Source organism: Carcharodon carcharias, chromosome 6 (genome assembly GCF_017639515.1).
Source record: "Carcharodon carcharias isolate sCarCar2 chromosome 6, sCarCar2.pri, whole genome shotgun sequence".
NCBI classification, from domain to species: Eukaryota; Metazoa; Chordata; class Chondrichthyes; order Lamniformes; family Lamnidae; genus Carcharodon; species Carcharodon carcharias.
The window spans coordinates 131,946,433-131,966,540 of NC_054472.1; positions in this window are offsets into that span (position 1 = coordinate 131,946,433).

Here is a 20,108-nt window from a genome sequence, read left to right on the forward strand (position 1 = left end):
TCCCACCTCAGCGGTTGCTTCTGGGGCCAGGCATCAGTTGTTCCCCCCAACCCGGTGCCCCTGAGGCCTGTAAACAACAGGTTAGCTGTGGAGAACGCTGCTGCTCACTCAACTCAGTTCCCCCAACGTGAAGGCCGCCAAGTGCATGTTGCCTGCGTGCTGTTGTGAAACACATCAGTGTGCTTTCCCGCTGACATGGATGGATGATACAGCAGAGTTCCAAGCCCTTGGAAGGATGGCCTTTTAATTATATGCTGGTGTATTACAATTAGCTCCCTGCCGGAAGATGGTGAGAAATGTAACCTGCTGTCAGTGGGCTGACCAGACGATCGCGACCTGCTTTCACATCATCGTGAAGCAGGTTGCACCATAATTTCTGCGCACACCACCTATCACGCCCACCGCCAGTGGGCTCGAAAAATTCTGCCCCATATCCCTGAAACTTGCTGTTTTAACGAAATGGAGTGCCATTATTGTAATAAAAGAGGGCACATACTAAAGCAATATCAAGCAAGGTTGAGGCAGACTCTTAGGTAGCAAACTAAACTGAATGAAGCACATAACGTGGAAGAACCAGAAACCACTAATTCTGATGTTTATTCTCTATTTAATGTGAAAGTAGGTGAAACAGAGTCAATCACTATTACTCTGCAGGTCAATGGAAAACCTTTGATTGTGGAAGTGCATCAACCACTGTAGTGGGGGAACATATGTTCAAATATTCAAACAAGGGTACTCAACAATTGACAATGGAGCAGACATCTGCCAAATTGAAAAAGTATTCTGGTGAAGCCATATAAGTGAAAGGTATTACCACTGTACCTGTTTATTACAAGCACCAGACAGCACAGCTTCCTGTGATTGTAGTGGAAGGTGAAAGACCAAGTCTTTTAGGTCGTGATTGATTAAAGGAAATTAAAATAAATTGGACTGAAGTTTTCCAGCTGAGAGCTGGAGGACTGCCAGAGCTGCTAAAGAAATTTGACAAGGTCTTTTGAAAGAAACTGGGGAAAATCATGGTTCTGCAGGCTAAGATCCATGTTGACTCTGAAGCAACTTCTCATTTTTTTAAAGCCAGGCCTGTGTCTTATGCCCTGAGAGAGAAGATTGACACCAAATTAAACCACTTAGAGAAGCTGGGTATTATTCCGATGATTCAATTTTCAGAATGGGCAGCACCCATAGTTCCTGTCTTGAAACAGATCGGACCATCCGCATCTGTGGGGATTACAAGTTAACAGTAAACAAGGCTGCCAAGTTGGACAAGTACCCTATCCTCAGGATCAGAGATCTGTATGCCGAATTAGCAGGAGGGAGAAATTACACTAAATTAAATATGAGTCATGCATATCAGCAGCTGGAACGGCTTGTAACCAGAAACACACACAAAGGTTTGTATCAATACATGTGCCTGTCTTTCGGTGTGTCCTTGGCCTGCCTAATTTTCCAGAAAGTGGTGGAAAGCTTGCTACAAGGGCTACCTCAAGTTGTGGTCTACCTGGACGACATCCTAATAACTGGGTTAACAGAAGTAGAACACTTCACTAACTTGGAAGAAGTCTCAAAATGATTCTTGGAAGCAGGGATTCGCTTGAAAAATGAAAGGTTTAACTTTCAGGCAAGTGAAGTCATTTACTCGGGCTACCAGGTGGATGCCCAAGGGTTACACCTGGTAGAAGAAAAAGTTAAAGCTATTAAGGAGGCACCCTTGCCTACAAATGTCCCAGAGCTCAAGTCATTCTTGGGTATGGTAAATTATTATGGTTGATTCCTATCCAACTTATCAATGGTCCTAGCCCTCTACACTCATTATTGAAGGAAAACCAACATTGATCTTGGAAATCACCCCAAGAAGAAGCCTTTATGAAGGTTAAACAGATCTTGCACCCTTCAAGCTTGTTAGTACACTACGACCCAACAAAATAGTAGGCATTAACTTGCGATGCATCCCCCTATGGTGTGGTTTTGGTACTATCTCACAAGATGGATGATGGTTCCGAAAGGCCAATAGGCTGTGTATCCAGGACCCTCTCTACGGCTGGCAAGGGTTATGCACAAATTGAGAAAGAAGGATTATCAATTATTTTTGAAGTTAGAAGATTCCATTAGTATGTACATGGCCAACACTTTACTGTAGTATCTGATCACAAACTGCTCTCGGGTCTGATTAGCCATGAAAAAGCTATCCTTCCCATAGCCTTTGCTAGAATTCAAAGATGGGCTTTGATCTTATCAGCATATGAAAATACTTCTATGCACAGATCAGGAATGCATATAGCCAATGCAGATGCCCTAAGTTGCCTTCCTTTGCAGGAGAGTATTGAACATGCTCCAGTTCCCCAAGAGATTGTATTAGCGATGAATTTCCTGGATTCTTCACCAGTCTGCACAAGACAAATAAGAAACTGGATGAACCATGATCCAATCTTGTCTAGAGTATGAGACCAAGTATTGAAAAGATGGTCCCAGGAACCAGTCTCCGAAGAATTGAAGCCATTCTTCACTCAAAGGAATGAATTGAGTAGTCACAATTGTATCCTATTGTGGGGTGCACGAGTCATCATTCCTTCACAAGGAAGGCAACCGCTCTTAACTGAGTTGCCTAGAACACTTCCTGGAATTTCTAAAATGAAAATGCTTGCAAGGAGCTATATTTGTGGCCAGGTATAGACTGTGATATAGAAAAAATATTTGAACAGTGTCAGCAACCACAGAAGTTGTCTGTTGCAGCACCACTGCACCTGTGGGAATGGCCTGGTCAACCCTGGGTGAGACTGCATATAGATTATGTAGGTCCACTTCTTGTCACCATGCTTCTATTAATAATCGATGCACCTTCCAAATGGTTAGATGCGTACAAAGTTAAATCACCAACGTCAGGTGTGACTATAGAAAGGTTACATCAAAGTTTTTCCTAGACATGGATTGCCAGAAGTCATTGTCTCAGACAATGCTATGCACTTACTGGTGCTGAATTCCAAAGATTGGTGAGCCTAAATGGTATCAAACATATAAAGACAGCACCATCTCATCCATCGGATTGGCCGAGACAGCAGCACAAACTTTTGAAAGTTGGGATGAAAAATATTGTCATGAGGATCATTGGAGACTAAACATTCACATTTCCTGTTTCACTATAGAACAATCCCCCACACTACTGCAGCTTCAACACCTTCAGAATTACTTATGAAGTGCTGCTTTCATACGAGATTAAGCCTGGCATTTCCCAATTTGGAGGGCAAGGTAGAGAACAGGTAAGTAAATCAAAAAGTGACTCATGATTTGCATAGCCGAGAGAGAGAACTTACTGTCAGTGAAATAGTATTTGTATGACACTTTGATGGTGGATTAAATTGGTTACCTGGTGTAATAGTTTCTGTGATCAGACTATTGTTGTACCAGGTAGAACTGGAGGGCCGGATCACCCGAAAAAACATGGAACATTTGAGAAGAAGGGAGATACCCTAACAAACTGATGTTCCACGTATAACCATTGTAGAACCTATGGTCCCCGTTGTGATTGATCACACAGGATAGACATACCAGATGCCTGTGTCAGAGTGGATAACACTGAACTCCCTGTGCCTAAGGAGGCACCTTATGTTGCTGTGGTTCCAGAAAATGAAGATGCAATAAGAGATTCTAAAGTAATGGAGCTATGATGTTCTGGATCTGGAGACTGAACTTATAATTTTATAACCCGTGTATATATTTGTAATGTCATAAATGTATTTGTTCTTATAAATACAAATCGTGAAAAAAAAAATTAAAGGGGGAGGGGTGTAGTAACTGTAGCTTTAAGGAACGTAGTAACTGCAGCTTTAAGATATATTGTACTATGTAGTAACACATGACAGTGTGGACGAATTAGCTCAAAGTGTGGGGAGCCTTAGGGATGGAGTTTGTGTCTAGTTGTACTTCTTGATGGAAGCATATACCTGCTGTTAAAGCCCTGTAAATCACAGAATCACACAGTGCAGAAGGGGCCCTTCGGCCCATCGAGTCTGCACCGACACATGAGAAACACCTGACCTACCGACCTAATCCTATTTACCAGCACTTGACCCATAGCCTTGAATGTTATGACGTGCCAAGTGCTTATCCAGGTACTTTTTAAAGGATGTGAGGCGACATGTCTCCACCACCCACCCAGGCAGCGCATTCCAGACCATCACCACCCTCTGGGTAAAAAGGTTTTTCCTTGCATCCCCACTAAACCTCTTGCCCTTCACCTTGAACTTATGTCCTCCCATGACTGACCCTTCAAATAAGCGAAACAGCTGCTCCCTATCCACCCTGTCCATGCTGCTCATAATCTTGTACATCTCGATCAGGTTGCCCCTGTCTTCTCTGCTCCAATGAAAACAACCCAAGTCTATCCAACCTCTCTTCATAACTTCAATGTTTCATCCCAGGCAACATCCTGGTGAATCTCCTCTGCACCCCCTCCAGTGCAATCACATCCTTCCTATAATGTGGCGACCAGAACTGCACACAGTACTCCAGCTGTGGCCTCACCAAGGTTCTATGCAACCCCAACATGACCTCCCTACTTTTGTAATCTATGCCTCGATTGATAAAGGCAAGTGTCCCTTATGCTTTTTCACCACCCCACTGACATGCCCATCTGCCTTCAAAGATCTATGGACACATGCGCCAACGTCCTTTGTTCCTCAGAACTTCAGTTCATTGAATACTTCCTTGTCAAATTACTCTTTCCAAAGTGTATCACCTCACACTTTTCAGACCTTTTCAGGGTTAAGTTCCATCTGCCACTTATCTGCCCATTTGAAACTCAAATTTATAACAGATCACACACAATGTTTCTGTGATTTCCCTTCCTTTGTATTGAAGAACAACAATCAACTGTTCCTTGACATTCAGTGGAATTCCTCCTGGACCATGGAGTTGTACGGTTGATGGCTGTTTTGGTTTAGTCATTGTTCTGTGTCCAAAAGAACTGAAACTCCTGCTCCAGTGCCAAATTTGAAGTTTGTTTTATGTCCGTTGACCATCATGTCTGCACTTCTATAGTTCCTGTTAGATCCTGTAATTTCTCCCAAGAATGGCACTGCATTGTCTTCTTCCTCTTGATTTTTTTCTTTATCCTTCCATGTGAGGTGGGCATCGCTGGCCAGGCATCATTTGTTGCCCATTCCTAATTACCTTTGAACTGAGTGGCTTGCTAGGCCATTTCAGAGGGCAGTTAAAAGTCAACCATATTGCTGTAGGCCTGGAGTCACATGTAGACCAGACCAGGTAAGGATGGCAAATTTCCTTCCCTAAAGGGCATTAGTAAAGCAGATGGGTTTTTTAAAATGAAAATTGATGACAGTTGTCATGGTTCCCGTTACTGAGACTAACTTTATATTCCAGGTTTATTAATTGAATTTAAATTCCACCAGCTGCCATAGTGAGATTTTAACCCATATCCCCAGAGCATTCACCTGGGCCTTTGGATTACTACTTCAGTGACATTACCACTGTACCACCAATTTCTTGAATGTTATGTTTTAATTGGTTTCTCCTTAAACTTCTGTGTTAGTAGATTTTTGCTGCGGCATACAGCTTTAAAATAGCGGAGCAATCTTCGTGCTGATGCAGTCTTTTCCCACCACAGCGGGAACACTGAGTAATGGAGGCTACACTACCTCCTTCGCTCTTTCCCTGTTTATGAATAGATGCACTGCTACTTCTATGGCCTATAAACTGCATTGCATCAATTATTTTTCTCCGTGAAGCCTCCTTGCTGCATTGAATAAATACACAATTTTGCTGTCTCTTCTGGCTACCTTGTTAACTGCATGAGGCTGCACCTGGAACCATGTCTCAGCATGCTCTGTTGTCATGTGATCTTACATCACCGATGAGGAGACTACTTAGTTACATATTTGACATTAACCCTTTACATTACATATGGCACTTTGTTGAACACTCTTTGAAATTCACAATGGACAGTATTTATGGCGGCAATGGGGGTTTCAGCAGAAAGGTCAGGGAGGTGACTCTCAGTGGGCTCCTCTTTCCCGATGCCAGGTCCCTCAAACGGACACTGCCTTTGATGGAGACCCCTGCTCGCCCACAAGCTAGTGTGCTGTAGTTGGATTTCCAGAAGGCATTTGAAAATGTGCCACATCAAAGTTTATTGCGAAAAATAAAAACTCATGGTGTAGTTGGTATCATATTGGCATGGATAGAAGATTGGCTTGCTAACAGGAAACAGAGGGTAGCCATAAATGGGCCTTTTTCTGGTTGATGGGATGCAACAAGAGTTGTGACACAGGGATCAGTGTCTCTCTCTGAACTCGCTATGAGGGGAGAAGACAAGATTCCATCCATAGTAACAGATTCATTGTATCCCCTTTGCTATATTCTGTAATGTCCTTCTATTTTTTGATTAAGTTCATCATGTCCGTCCTTCCTTTAGAAGTTTATAGTCCTTGATATATTTCTAAGTATCCTGTCATGCTTTGTCTTATTATAGTTTCTATCAGTTTACTTATTAGGGATGAAAAACATGTTGATCTACAGCTACTTACTTATCCCTTTCTTTTTTTGAACACATGTCTAACGTCTGCCAGTCCCATTTCCGATAAACTTTGTAAAATGATAGTTGGTACCTCTGCAATGTTATCTCTACTGTTCTTTAGCATACCTGTACTGCAGTATAGACCATCTGGTCCTGGTGACCTTTCAACTTTAATTTTCATCAACCCTTTGAAGGCCATTGCCTTCTTAAAGTAGCTATCTATCAATTTCTTTCAAGATGGGAAAATCTGAAGGCTCTGAGCTACTACCTTTGATATAGTAGGCTGATGCTCTATGGTTCTGACAAGTACTCACAAGAGGAAAATCAGAACCTGCAGCTGAGTAACCATTCTTCCCTCTAGCTCTTCCCTCAAAGAATGTTCCTTTCACTTATGTTTCTCTACAATAGGAAAGTCACCAGGAACTGCTGCATTATATTGATGCCAACTGAAAATGTGTTGCATGAAATGTTCTGGGGATTCCAATGTATGTTTTTTGCTTTTACATTTTTATAGAGGAGTCTGAGAAGTAGAGACTTGCAATACCAAAGCATCACTGTGAAAATTGATGTTTGCAACTGCCTTTTGAAAAAGCAAAAACATGTGTAGTTTCTAGCACCTTTCAACTTCTCAGGATGTCCCAAAGTACTTTCACCCAATGAATTAATTGTGAAGCCTAGTCATTGTTAAGTCAACAAATGGGGGAGCCAGTTTCCATGTGGCAAAGTCCCATTAACGACAATGAGATAAATGGTCACTTCATCTGTTTTGGTGGTGTTGGCAAGGGGATAATTGCAGGACAGGACCCCAAAAGCACTTTCCTGCTGTTCTTTGAACAGTATCAGGAAGTTGAACATACAGACCCATCACTTCTGACAGTGCAGCATTCCACAGTACTGCACTGAAATCTCAATCTTACAGTAGGACTTCGACTTGTAACCTGCTGACTGAGAGGCAAGGGTGCTATCATGGAGCTAAGCTGGCGCTGTTGTATCAGATGCTAACTCAGTAGTGCTCTTCCCAGACCACAAAAATTGGACAAGCATGATCAGCCATTTGGTAGGAATTTCTGTACTTCCACAATGGAGTAATCATTAAGGGAAGTTGAAGGTATTGGCAGATGTACAGCCTGATGGATACACATGGCACTTACATCTTTGACTTGCGGCTTTAAGTCCACGGAGCACCTGAGTTTTCATTATCTGAAGCCCAGATCTGAACTTTCCAAAGTCTCAAAGCTAGAGAACAGCACTAAACGGTAAATTTCATGCTTGAAGTTGTCTCTTAAAATAATCTAGAATCAATTTTCACAACTCTGATCCAGCTGCAGCCATGTGACTGTTCAAGAATATTCTCACATCACCATACAGTCCAGAGTTTTTTTATCCATTAACGGGATGTGGGCCAGCATTTGTTGCTCATCCCAAGTTACCTTTGAGAAGGTGGTGGTGAACTGCCTTCTTGAACAGCCCACAGTCCCTGTGGTGTAGGTGCACCCACAGTGCAGTTAGGAAGGGAGTTTCAGGATTTGGATCCAGTGACAGTGAAGGAAATGCGATATATTTCCAAGTTAGGAAGGTGAGTGGCTTGGAGGGGAACTTCCAGGTGCTAGTGTTCCCATGCGTCTGCTGTCCTTGTTCTTCTAGATGGTAGTGGTTTGGAAGGTGAGACGCTAACTGTGTTCCTCTCCACAGATGCTGTCAGACCTGCTGGGTTTTTCCAGCTATTTTTGTTTTTGCTTCAGATTTCCAGCATCCGCAGTATTTTGCTTTTATCTTAGTGGTTTGGAAGGTGCTGTCTAAGGAGCCCTGGTGAGTTTCTGCAGTGCACCTTGTAGATGGTACACAATGCTGCCACTGTGCATTGGTTGTGGAGGGAAGAAGTGTTTGTGGAGGGGCTGCCAATCAAGCTGGCTGCTTTGTCCTGGATGGTGCTGAGTTTCTTGAGTGTTGTTGGAGTTGCATTCATCCAGGCAAGTGGAAGGTATTCCATCACACTCCTGACTTGTGCCTTGTAGATAGTTGTCAGACTTTGGGGAGTCAGGGGGTGAGTTGCTTGCTGCAGGATTCCTAGCCTCTGACCTGCTCTTGTAGTCACATAATTTATATGGCTAGTCCAATTCAGTTTTTGGTCAATGGTAACCCCCAGGACGTTGATAGTGGGGGATTCAGTGATGGTAATGTCATTGAATGTCAAGGGGTGATGGTTAGATTCTCTCTTGTTAGAGTTGGTCAATGCCTGACACTTGTGTGGCACGAATGTTACTTGCCACTTGTCAGCCCAAGCCTGGATATCACCCAGGTCTTGCTGCCTTTGGACATGGACTGTTTCATTATCTGAGGAGTTGCGAATGGTGCTGAACATTGTGCAAACATCAGCAAACATCCCCACTTCTGACCTTATGATGGAAGGAAGCTCATTGATAAAGCAGCCGAAAAGGGTTGGGCTTAGGAAACTACCCTGAGGAACTCCAGCAGTGATGTCCTGGGGCTGAGATGATTGACCTCCAACAACCACAACCATCTTCCTTTGTGCTAGGTGTGATTCTAACCAATGGAGAGTTTACCCCCTGATTCCCATTGGCTCCAGCTTCGCTCGGGCTTCTTGATATTACTTTCAATCAAATGTTGCCTTGACACCAAGGGCAGTTGCTCTCACTTCACTTCTTCAGTTCAGCTGTTTAATGCATGTTTGAACCAAGGCTGTAATGAGGTCAGGAGCTGAATGGCCCTGGCGGAACCCCCAACTGTGCTTAAGTAAGCAGGTTATTGCTAAGCAAGTGCTACTTGAAGGCACTGTTCATGACCCCTTCCATCACATTTCTGATGATCGAAAGTAGACTGATGGGCCTTCAGTTGTTTCATGATATCACATGGAGTGAATCAAATTGGTTGAAGACTGGCATCTGTGATGCTGGGGCCTCCAGAGAAGGCCGAGTTGTATCATTCACTTGGCACTACTGGCTGAAGGTTTTTGAAAATGCTTCAGCCTTATTTTTTGCACTGATGTGCTGGCCGGCCCCCTCATTGAGAATGGAGTTATTTGTGGAGCCACCTCCTCCAGTGAGCTGTTTAATTTTTCATCATCATTCATGACTGGATGCAGCAGGACTGCAGAACTTAGATCTGATCCATCGGTTGTGGAATCGCTTAGCTCTGCCTAATGTTTGCTGCTTATTCTGTTTGGCACGCAAGTAGTCCTGTGTTGTAGCTTCACCAGGTTCACACCTCACTTTTAGGTAGGCCTGGTGCTGTACCTGGCATGTCCTCTGCACTTTTCATTGAACCAGGGTTGACTCCCTGGTAGAGCGGGGGATATGCTGGGCCATGAGGCTACAGATTGTGGCTGAGCCCTGTTCTGCTGCTGCTGATGGCCCACAGCACATCATGGTTGCCCAGTCTTGAGCTGCTAGATCTGTTCGAAATCAATCCCAATTAGCATGATGGTAGTGTCACATAACACGATGGAGGGTATCCTCGTCTCCACAAGGACTGTGCGGTGGTCACTCCTACTGATACTGCCATGAACAGATGCATCTGAGGCAGGCAGATTGATGAGGATGAGGTCAAGTATACTTTTCCCTCTTGTTGGTTCCCTCACCACCTGCCACAGACCCAGTCCAGCATCTATGTCCTTTAGGACTTGGCCAGCTCAGACATGCAGTGGTGCTACCAAGCCACTCTTGATGATGAACATCGCAGTCCCCCCACCCAGAGTACTATGCCCCTGCCACGCTCAGTGTGTCCTCCAAGTGGCATTCAAGATGGAAGAGCATTGATTCATCAGCTGCGGGTGGACTGTATGTAGCAATCAGCAGGAGGTTTGACCTGGTACTATGAGACCTGATGGGGTCTGGAGCTGATGTTTTGGATTTCCAGGGCAAATCCCTCCTGACTGTATTCTATTGTGCTGCTACCTCTGCTGGATCTGTCCTGCCAGTGGGACAGGACCAGGGATGGTGATGATGGTATCTGGGACATTATCTGTAAGTTATGATTCCATGAGTATGACTGTGTCAGGCTGTTGCGAAACTAGTCTGTGAGACAGCTCTCCCAATTTTGGTACAACCCCCAAAATGTTGGTTAGGAGGACTTTGCAGGTTGACAGGGCTGAGTTTGCCGTTGTTGTTTCTGGTGCCTTGGTTGATGCTGATGGTCTGTCCAGTTTCATTCCTTATTGACTTGCTTTTAGCAGTTTGATACAACTGAGTGGCTTGTTAGGCCATTTCAGAATGCATGTCAACCACATTGCTGTGGGTCTGGAGTCACATGTAGGCCAGACCAGGTAAGGACAGCAGATTTCCTTCCCTAAAAGACATTAATGAACCAGATGGGTTTTTATGACAATTGACATGGTTTCATTTTCATTATTAGACTTTTAGTTCCAGATATTTTATTGAATTCAAATTCCACCATCTGCATGGTGGTATTCAAACCTGGCTCCTGGTCCTGGAACCCGGTTTCACCCCATCTGGAGTTTTGAAGTTCCCTCCATAGTCTCATATTCTGAGGATCGGTATTTCAGCCTATTCTTGAGTAACCCCTGAAAATTGCATGGATGACACTTTTATAAGGTCTCAGTCCAAGTCCACATCTGCCATATGTCCAGTTAGGCCTTTGAAACACCCCAAAGGCTTACCAACTAAAGGGAAGTTATCTTCAACAGAAGAGTCACTGTGTGCAGTAAGAGCTGTTAAATAAATACTGACCTGTTTTGTTGGTCCCTACCTGGGATCTCTCCTCTTCCCTCACAACTGTATAGAGCCATTTCAATTCTTGAAATGTTGACAATGCACCCGGACCACGCAGAAGGTCCCTTCTCCTAGCACTTGGGATTGGTCTGTGCCAGTGCATCTGGGAAGCTGGGAATTGTGCTTCACTTATGCAAGGACAGTGTTTAGAACTTGAGGGCTCCAGCCCCCACAACTAGCAATGACCCCAAAGTATCAGTGAACAATATAAAGGGAGATCAGATGGCATTTCTTTTTAAAAAACAATCTAAATAATGTTTAGCATGGAGTGAAGTTGGATATTTCTTGTTTATTCTGTGAGTGGTTCTCTCACTTTGTTATTCTCTATTTTAAAAACCACCTTAGCCAATATTATATTTGCAGTTTTAGTTTTGCTTGAAATAATACCTAAGTCATAAGTGTCACAGGAAGAGCATGAATCTTTAATATGGCGATTTTATATAAGTGATATCAACACTCCAAAATGGAATTCTATTTTCAAATTTGTCTGTCACTCTGTGAAAGAAAAGCAGTTCTCACCCATTTAGTTCTGCACAATTGGTTCTAATTGTGATTCTTCAGAGTGCTTGCTTATGACAGATTTATGGCAGTGGGACTCATGACTGCCTACTGTACAAAATTAAATAGCAAAAGTGACTTTTCTTCACCTACAGTGACTGACACTGAGTTTGATTTTAAAAGATATTTTAGTATGTAGAGATTAAACGGTGTTATTTTAGTACAAGACAATATGTTTGAATCTGATCTGTTAGGGCATAAGGAAGCATGAAGCTCACCATGGCAAAGTGAACTCCCAGCTGTGGTACTTAATGCACACACTTATATAATGTTTGATTGCATTGAAATGTCTCAAAATGGTCCTCAGAATGAATTACTTATAGAGTTCCACACAGGGTTTTATGCAAACAAGTTCTGCTATGTGATTAAAGAGCTGACAGAACCATCAGGAAGCAGCAGACACCCGATTGCACTGGATTTTTGTCCTTTATAAAAGTTTTATTGGCTGCTTACTAAAGGAGGAACTTCCTGAGTAATGGGGGCTGCCAAAGCTGCTCCCGTTTCACCAACTCCAAGACAGTTAACTTGCCAGGAGGTGAGCATGCAATGAGAGGGCTGCCAGTTGCACAATCCCTCCCACCTGCCAGGTAGTCAATCTGGCTGGGCTGTGGGCTGGTCTCTGCAGAATACAGCAGGACCTCTAGGTATTGGGCATTTCAGTGTTTGTTGCCAATTACTGGGCTTCCCATACCCTTCACATCTCCCTGTAAACATCGAGGCCATTGACTCTGAAATTGCATAGCCAGTTATATTGGAACCTAGCCAGCCAGCGACTCTCGATACTGGTGCTATTGGAGTAAGGAGTGCTCACAGCTTGTCCTACCCTCTACAATGCTGGGGACAATGTTTTGCATGGGTGGAGCTTTCACTCCACTTTGAAACTGCTAGTGAAGTTCGGGACCTGGTACATCTCAGGCAGTGATGAGAGTGCAGCAGAAAACCCATGCAAATTGATAGCCTTTTTCCTTTCAATCTGGCATTAACGTTGTGAGAACAAATACAATCTTGTTAAGCTGTCCAATCTCGTGCCTGAAATAGTTTTTTCAGCAGGTCTTCTCGAAACAGTGCATATTGAAATATTAACATTTGTTAACCAGAAAATGCCATAGTATAATTACTGTGAATTTTATCATAAGACACCTTATTTAAGCATGGCAGATATACCTGCTTAGCCCATTCAATTTCACCCTTTCTGAATAGCAGACCCAATTTTCCCATTAAAGTACTTCTTGAATGAGTACAGTTTCCTGATTTAAAGTATTCTTCATGCTATTCACCTTCAACTCTTGATCTTTCAATCTACAAACACAAATACGTTCTGAACTGATTCAGGGTACAAAATCAGTGCTGCGTGCATTGCACGATTCTGGTGGTCAGACTGCGGCAAAATTGGTCTGCTGGTCATAGTATTTATTACCAGCAAGCTGTAGGTGCCAGTCACAGCTACAGAGTCAGCTCATCAGTCACAGATGGGGAGCAAATTTAGCCAAGTGACTTGCTCAGACAGGAGGTTATTACTGTTCCTCTTCTTCCAGGTGTTGCTCCATCCAGAACAAAGAAACAGGAATGGTATTGTTGTGTATTGTACTGAGTAACACTGACATATGCGCAGGTTGTAAGTAACCATCATTGAACTAATTTTATTTACACTTCCCCAACAGAGAGGGCAGCAGAGAAGGCAATAAAACAAAAATTGCTCAGAGTTTGCAATATCCTACTTAATTATATATTAAAATGCGAAATGGTACATGTACATAAGTTTCCAGAATACAATATGACTAAAAATCTTCATGAACAATAACTGAAAATTTAGCAGGTTGGGTTGGATACTTGTTTTTACTGTAATCACATGTATGACTGATACTATCGGAGTGATCTACATGTAAAAAAACACTATTTTATCTTAACACCAGCATGTGTTTAACAAAAATATCATCATTTGACAAGAACTAATGAAAAGAACAACTATTTTCTTCTTCCTTCCTACAAACTTTCAATTAACCTATCTGGTTTCTTTCGCTTTCTGTCCTGGTATCTCCTTCCATTTCCATTCGGTTGACTTTGGTCGCTCAGCATCTATGGCTGTGTCAAATCTGAACTTTGACTTTGACTACTAACTTCACTTAATGATTGGGACTGTGACATTGATTGATTTGTCTTAATCAAAGATCATGACTCACTTTGCTCTACGAGTGCATTCTGTAATATCGGCAGTTTCTTTTTGACTTGCACTTTCTTTCTGGTTTTCACTTTGGGCTGGAGGAGGAATTTGGACTATAAAAAGTTTATCATGCTCTCCCTTTGTCAGATTTCCTTTTTCATGCAAATGATGTACATGGCACTGGCAGATTCTCCAATCTTCACTAAATTTGTGAATGTACTTAGTCCCTTTATAACAGCTCCAGTCACATACTTTTTATAACCTGGTGATTTTTCACCATGACCTCCTGACCAGCGCTGAGCCCTAGAAGTTTCATGTCTGGTATATCATGGACTCATCTTCAACTGTCTTATTTTTCTGTCACTTTATTGCTAATGGTGCCAGGCTTAATCAAACTAAACCTTGTCCAGGAGCATGTTTAAACATTAACTTATAAGGTAGGCAACCTGTTACAAACTGTAGGATTATTCTGTAAGAGTACAGAAAACTGTCCAGCCTGAGTTGAAGAGAAACGTGGAAATTGAATGTTTCTACCTATCTTGTCACCTAGAAAATACTTCTGCAAAAACCTCTTCACAATCTGTACACTTCTTTCTGCAGCACCATTTGCTGCTGGGTGATATGTTATTAGAATGTGTTTGACTCCATTCTTACTCAGAAATATTTCAAACTCTTCTGACCTAAACTGTGGACCATTATCTAATACCAACACCTCTGGTAACCTATTATTGCAAACCAACTTCTTTAATCTTGTGCTATTGGGCATAGACTCAACATTTATCCATTTACTTAAGTTATTGACCAAAACAGGGCACTCTTTCCCTTCTACTTCAAAGAAATGAACAGGTGCTTGTTCCTACAGTTTTCTTGTGTTTGACCATGGGATGAAAGGAATCTTGGTTGGTTATTCCTCATTCTGAGACACACGTCACAACTTTTCACCAACTTTTCAATTTCTTTATCTATCCTCCTTGCTACTGCTTTCATATGGACTATCCTTTTGTGCTCGTCATGAAGTTCCTCTAACAACCTCTGTCTAAACCTTGACAAAATAATGACTCTTAAACCTTATAGGAGACACCCTTGACCTACACTCAGTTCATTTCTACATGTGAAATACTCCTGCAATTTCTCATCATCACTCTCTTTAGGACAGCCATTCTTGACATAATTGAAAACTTTACTGAGCACCAAATCCTGGCGAGTATCTTCACTAATTTCTCTGGCAGACACTAGCATGTAATTTGTGTATGTCAAGTAATTCACAGGTAACACAGTAGCTGGAAATGAATCCGTTGACACAGGAAATCTTGAAGGAACAAATGCACTTGCATGATCTGCTGACTCATGATATTTATCATCATACCGATGGGCCATCAAAATCAATGCCCATCTCTGAAGCTATGCTGCTGCTAGGGATGGTACTCCCTTCTTTGAACTAAGTATGATCTAAGGGCTTGGTGATCAGTTAACAAAGTGAACTCGCTATTGTCTAAGTATTTGTGGAACTTAGTCATGCCATATATTATTGCTAATGCCACTTTCTCAGTTTGTGAGTGGTATTGCTCTAACTTTGTTAAAGTACATGAAGCACACAGGCTCCTCCAAAATGTGAAGTAACATCACAACTAGCCTCTGTGGTGAGGCATTGCATGCTAAAATTAATTACTTCTTTGGATCTTGGTGAGTTAAAATGGCATCACTATAGTACTTTCTTCAATATCTCAAATACTTTCTGAGAATCCACAGACCACTACCAAGTTATCCCACCTGTGAACAGTTGACACAGTGATGTGAAAGTATTAGCTAAGTCGGAGCTTAACTTAGAATAACGCACAGCAATCCTGATGAATTTTGTAAGTTCTTCTTTGATCTCTGGTCTCTTTGCTTTCAAAATCCCCTCAACTTTCTCCTGCACTGAGTGGATACCTTCACCATCTATTTGGTGACCTAGGTATGTTATACTTGACACCACAAAGCGACACTTGTGCTTTTCAGTTTTGACCCCATACTCTTGAAGTTGATCTAGGACTTTGTTCAACCTTACAATATGCTCTGTCGTTGTCTTACTGCGAGTTAGAATGTCATCTAAGAAACAGCATTCTGCTTTCATCCCACTTAGTACCTGATCCATGACGTTCTGGAACACTGTGGGAGCAGTAGACACCCCAGATGGTAACATTTCATACTGGTACAACCCTTTGTCTGTATGAATGGTAAGTAGTTCCTTGTTCTTGTCAGTTAATTCCAATTGCAAATATGCATTTGACAGATCTATCTTACTTTGCACCTTCCCAGATACATGGAACATCACCTGGAAGTTCGCCTCCAAGCTACTCACCATCCTGAGTTGGAAACGTATCGCCGTTCCTTCATTGTCACTGGGTCAAAATCCTGGAACTCCCTCCATAACAGCACAGTGAGAGTATCTACATCACATGGACTTCAGCGTTTATCTACCGTTTATCTTAAATCTCCACAAACGCGAATGGACCCGTGTGTTTTTTGAACGACTACAATGTATGCAGCCCAATCACTGCTCTTCACCTTCTTAATTACTCCGGTTCTTTCTAATTTATTCAGCTTTTTACTTACTACCTGAAACAGCCCATATGGCACTAGCCTAGAAAACGTCAGCTGTATATTATCCTTTATCTCAACTTTGGCCTTGTGATGGTAAATCTTTGGCCTAATTTTATCATTTGGTGCTCCTTGCTCAAAGACACTTTGTGCTCACTTGGCATTTTCTCAAAGTTAAACATACCCTTACTGATCCTTACTGTAAATAATTCGTCCCAATTTAGCCGCTTCTTCTTAAGCCAATTCCTTCCCATTAAGAAGACTTGGTTCCCTCTTACTACTACCAATAGCAAGTAATAGGATATATCATCATATTCCACCCAAATACTAACTTCACCTAAGATAAAAGCTGAGATAAAATACTGCGGATGCTGGAAATATGAAACAAAAACAGAAAATTCTGGAAAAACTCATCGGGTCTGACAGCATCTGTGGAGAGAAAAACAGAGTTGACTTTTTGAGTCCATATGACCCTTCTTCAGAGCTACAGAGAAGCAGAAATGTGATGAAATTTATACTGTTTTAGTGGGGTGGAGCAGATGATTGAAAATGGGATAAGAAGGGGGGAATAAAACAGGGGGATAAAACAATGAATAAATGAATGGAAATGAATAAAAATAAAAATAAGTAGATAAAAATAAAAATGAAATTTGAAAAAAAGGATAAAAATGGGTGTAGATAGAGGAGAGAGTTCATGATCAGAAGTTGTTGAACTCAATGTTAAGTCCAGAAGGCTGTAAAGTGCCTAATCAGAAGATGAGGAGCTGTTCCTCCAGTTTGCATTGGGCTTCACAGGAACATTGCTTCAGGTCAAGGATGGACATGTAGGCATGAGAGCAGGATGGTGTGTTGAAATGCCAAGGAAAGTCTGGGTCATGCTTGTGGACAGACCAAAGGTGTTCTGCAATGGGGTTTCCCAGTCTGCATTTGGTCTCTCCAATGCAGAGGAGACCACATTGGGAGCAGTGAATGCATTAGACCAAACTGAAGGAGGTGCAAGTGAAACACTGATTCACCTGAAAGGAGTGTTTGGGCCCTTGGACGGTGAGGAGGGGGGAAGTAAAGGGGCAGGTGTTGCACCTTCTGCGATTGCATGGGAAGGTGCCGTGGGAAGGGGATGAGGAGTTGGGAGTGATGGAGGAATGGACCATGGCGTCTTGACTTTTTTGCGCATTCTTAGGTTTTTTTCCCTCTATCCCTTCCTGCCATTCTTTGACCCTCATTTCCCACATTAAATTTTCCTCTCTTATCTTGTCTCTGCTCTTTGATATACTACATCTTTCTACATTTGATCCCTTGCCCCCTCTATTTAGTTTAAAACCCTCTCTACCTCCCTAGTTGTGCAGTTCGCAACAACATTGGTCCCAGCCCAGTTCAGGTGTAGACTGTCCCAATGGTACAGTTCCCACTCTCCATGGTGCCAGTGCCCCACAAACCAGAACCCACTTCTCCCACACCAGTCTTTGAGTCACGTATTCTTCACTCTAATTTTATGCACCCTATGAAATTTTTCATACAACTCAGGTTCTGCTTTTCAATTTAGTGCTTAGCTCCTCATACTCTCTACGCAGAACCTCTTTCTTAGTTCTGCCTATGTCATTGGTACCTATATGGACAACGACAACTAAATCCTCCTCCTCCCACAGCAGGTTCCGCTCCAGCCCTGAACAGATGTCACTGGGCAGGTAACATAGTCATCTGGGCTCTTGCTGTTTGTTATAGAGAACAATGTTAATCCCCCTCACTATGTTGTCCCCTACTTCTATTATGTTCCTTTTTGCTCCCCCAACTCGAATGGCTTCCTGCATCATGGTGCCATGGTTAGTTTGCTCATCAACACTGCAGCTCTGCTCTCATCCAAACAAGCTGAGAGAACTTCAAACCTATTGGACAATTGTAATGGCTCACACTCCTGCACTCCTGCCCTCAGGTTCCCCTTACCTGCCTTACTCACAGTCACACCCTCCAGTCCCTGACCGCTGAACAAATCAGAAGACCCTATCCTAAGTTGTGTGACTGCCTCCTGGTATGAAGTGTCCAGGTAGCATTCCCCCTCCCTGATGTGTTGCAGAGTCTGCAGCTCCACCTCCAACTCAGTGACACTGAGCTGAAGTTCCTCAAGCTGCAAATACTGCAGACGTGTTTGCCCTGGATCACAATGTTATCCAGGAGCTCTCACATGCTCCAGCCTTGACACATCACCAACCCTACCATCATTAATGTGTTTTAAATAATTATTTAATTACATTAATCACTTATTTATGTTGCTTTTTAATGTATTTTATTAACTTTACTATAAATTGGTGTACTATTTTAAAACTTAGGGATAGAATAGAACTTGTCCACTTACCAGATACTCACCAAACAGATAGCTCCTTTCCCTGCAGTAGAGCAAGAACCAATTCCTACAGGGTGAGAAAGATAGAAAAGGAAACAAACACCATCTTCCCCAACTCCCCCTCTCGCCAAACTCAAAGTCTTCATTCAGTTACCTCAGCTGCACACCATTTGCCCCTTGTCATCGCAGATTTCATTCCACGTCAGTTTTTTGACGCGTGCAAAAGTTTGGCCTGGACATTATCAGTCTTTAGCTTCCTCAAAAGTGTCTCTAAGGTTGATTTCTAAGTTTGTGCCATGGCTGCAGTGACACAACAATTCCTTGAATTTGGAAACTGCTCCTTTCACAGGCTGCAACTCTCTTGCAATCTCATTCTTAGCCATGCAATAATGTATTTTTTATTTATTCCTTCCTGAGATGTAGGCATCGCTGCCTAGGCCAGCATTTATTGCCTATCCCTAATAGCACTTGAGAAGGCAGTGGTGAGCTGCATTCTTGAACCGTTGCGGTTCATGTGGTGTAGGTACACCCACTGTGCTGTTAGGAAGGGTTTTGAAGTACCAACAGTGAAGGACCAGCGATATATTTCCATGTCATGGTGGTGTGTGGCATGGAGGGGATCTTAAAAGTGGTAGCATTCCCATGTCTCTGCTGCCTTTGTCTTTCCAGGTGCTGGAGGTTGTAAGTTTGGAAGGTGTTATCACAGGAGCCTTGGTGAGTTGCTGCAGTGTATCTTTTCTAAATAGTACACACTGTTGCCACTGTGTGTTGGTGGTGGAGGGATTGTTTTAGGTAGTGGATGGGGTGTCAGTCAAGCAGGCTGCTTTGTCTTGGATGGTGTTGAGCTTCTTGAGTATTGTTAGAGCTGCACTCATCGAAGCTAGTGGAGAGTATTCCATCACACTCCTGACTTGTGCCTTGTAGATGGTGGACAGGTTTTGCAGAGTCAGGGGGTGAGCTATTGCTGCAGAATTCCCAGCATCTGATCTGCACTTGTAGCCAGAGTTTTATATGGCTGGTCCAGTTCAATTTTTGGTCAATGGTTGTTGATAGGATGTTGATAGTGGCAGATTCAGCAATGGTGTTGCAATTGAATGTCAAGGGGAGATGGTCAGAGATGTTAGAGATAGTCATTGCCTGGCACTTGTATGGCATCAATGTTATGTGCCACTTATCAGCCCAAACTTGAATGTT